The 2,755-nt window shown below is 46.7% G+C and overlaps 1 long non-coding RNA gene across 1 annotated transcript; it reads left to right on the top strand.

Moving 5' to 3' along the window:
- The first annotated feature begins 669 nt into the window (after window positions 1-669).
- On the top strand, window positions 670-2,394 carry LOC127291746 (uncharacterized). Its single transcript, XR_007844705.2, has 2 exons — window positions 670-1,064; window positions 1,493-2,394. It is a non-coding gene; the product is annotated as an uncharacterized lncRNA (long non-coding RNA).
- Window positions 2,395-2,755: the final 361 nt, after the last annotated feature.

Raw genomic sequence — 2,755 nt, 5'->3', positions numbered from 1 at the left:
CCATTATTCACGGTGGCAAGACACAAAGGCACCCTCAATCATCCCGATTCCTTGACTTTTTCAGGAGAAATAAACTGAGGTCTGTGTAGTTCCCGATGCTACAAGGGAGAGAGAAATATTTGCTATGTGTCTTTCTTTTTTGTGGGACATATACTACATTATTAATTTCTCTCTACCAAATGAAAATATTTCCTACATGACTTTTTAGGGACATATACTAATGTTATTTCCCTCTACCAAATGAAATTATATATTACTCCCTCCCTTTCAATGAATACGGATTATAAATTTAATGAAAAGTCAACATTCTCTAAGTTTGGCCAAATTTCTAGATAAAGATATGAACATTGATGATACGAAATCAATATTCGTAGATTCACTGTAAAATATCATAATCTATTTATTTCATGCTGTAGATGTTTATGTTTTTTCTTCATCGCATTTGGTCAAACTATAGTAAGTTTTGACTATATTTATAAGACTTGTTCATTTGAATGGAGGTAGAAGAAGAATGGGAGATATATACGTACAGCTAATCCAAGCCAAACAAGTGGATTTTCCCGCGCTGTGCAACGCGAAATAAATATTTCGCGCGCTGGATTTTGTCTAACAATTTCCTTTTAGAATTGGGAGGGCCGTGCGGTTTTGACCAGCATGCCCAAGGCCCGTTTTGCGGTGAGCCGCTCTATTGATCCCTCCCAGCCACCGACCGAAACTCCTCCCAGATCGAACGCCGTCGGCCCCTCTTCCCTCCCCTATCGCATCAGATCGACCGCCGGCGCCTCACAGATCATGGCGGCGCGGCCGGCTTGCTCGCCGGCGCCCGCGTGCATCCATGCGCGCGGCTCCGTCGAGCTGGCCGGACCGGTTCGCGCAGCTTGGCCGAGGGAGGTACGGTGCGGTGCCGCACTCCGACGATGGCGCGCAGGCCCGCCGATTCCGGCAGCCGTCGCTCACCGGCCTCCTCTGCCGCGCGCTGATGTCCCCGAAGGCGGCAATCTTGGCAGGAGCCAGTTGTGGCTCCGCATCCGAAGCCCCCCCAAAGGATATTTTTCCTAGCAAAGGTCGAAACTTTCACTTCGTTCCTCTGTTAATTTGGACGCCCGCCCGCCCAACACTTGCTGAGCAGCGGCGGCTTGCGCATGGCCTGTTTTAGCAAATGCGATGCTGTTCCGATTTGTAGAAAATGATTATTTGCAATCAGCTGCACACCCGTGTGCTGCAATACTCACGCGTTGTAGTAGTATCGTGCAAGAATCCATCGCTTTAATTGGACAAGTCACCTACAGTAGATGATGGGTTTTCTTATTCTTAGTTGATTCCAGCGGATTCAGCTCATGTAGCAGCACTATACATGCTTTAATTCCTCCTACGTGAGTTCTTCTTACTTGTAGTTGGCCACAGATTGAGATGTATATTCATTTTTCTTCAGTTCAATTAAACAAGCTTATTTATTCTAAACCGATGAACTTAACCATAATTCTGCATGCAGACTGTGATCTAATTTGACACGAAGGTGTCAAGCTGGGTCGACGTTAGATGGATTCAAGGCTGCTCGGCAGCCTGCGCAGCCACCACAACTTGCTGGTGATGGTCAATCGCTACACCCTCCAGCTGTTCTGGATTGACAGCTTTGTGTAGGTTTGCTCTGGCCTCTTCTTCATGCTCTGCTGTTTTATTGCAACCGTGGTATTCAGTTCTAGCAATGATACAAACATGAAGATGGTCAGGTCTTGTTCTGTTCTGGGAATTAGTTTGCTGGTTACGAAAGGAATGGTCCAGTTCAGTTGGACACTAATTGCACTGGCCTTTTTCGCAAGCGATTCCCACCTGCGTGTATTCATCTGGAAATAATTTGAGTAATGTGGACATGATTGTATTTGAAATAACCCTTTATACCCCTTTCTCGTACTAGTTGAGATGTAAAGATGTACTAATCTATATGTTTGAGGAAAATACTAGCTTGCTGTTGTTATGCAAGGAATGTTGTGTATATATGCTGAATTCCAAGAAGCGTGACAGGTTGTATTTGTTGAGTGTCTAGGCAAGTGAAAACTCGGCTGCTGCTGCTGTTCTTGTTTGTGACAGGTGCTGGTGCAGCAGCCATACCAAGGACGACGACGACGACGACGCATACGGCATCTGTGGGAGACAGGCTGATCACCATCAGCAAGTAACGTGAGATGCAAGAACATGAGTGAGTAGCCAGCTTGCAGGGTGCAGTACCGATTCAGCTGCAATCTTTTAGTTTGCATGCTGCGCCTTGGTCTGGTACTAGGGTGTCGATATCTGGATCCCGGGCTGTAGCTGCGAAGAAGTATATGTAATACGGGCATGAATTGTTTTGTTGTATACGCATATCATGAAGGAATGGATTGCCGAGGTTTTGTTGTTTATGTTTTTGGTATGCGGTCCATCTTGTAAATGTCCTCCAAAAGAAAAATACTAGTACCGGAGTTCTGCTGGAACCGAGCAGATGTAAATTTAAGTACTGGGCAGTGTGGCGTTGAGATAAAACAGTGGCCGCTGCGTGGTTAAATTAAGGAAAGCAGACACAGCCACACAGGTGCGCGTGAGAAGACGCGAATGAAAGATTGAGTTGCCAGCGGACGCGCGTGGTGGAGCCAGGCTGTAATTTCTTTTCTTTTTTCCTTTCTTTTCTTTTGAGCGAGTAACCCGCATCGCTACATCTCCTGCCTCCCCTCCCCGGTATGCCTCCTGCGAGTGACCGACGCCACGCCTGAGGCCGGCCGTG

Source organism: Lolium perenne, chromosome 4 (assembly GCF_019359855.2).
Source record: "Lolium perenne isolate Kyuss_39 chromosome 4, Kyuss_2.0, whole genome shotgun sequence".
Classification (NCBI taxonomy): domain Eukaryota; kingdom Viridiplantae; phylum Streptophyta; class Magnoliopsida; order Poales; family Poaceae; genus Lolium; species Lolium perenne.
This window is presented reverse-complemented; position numbering and strand designations above follow the sequence as displayed.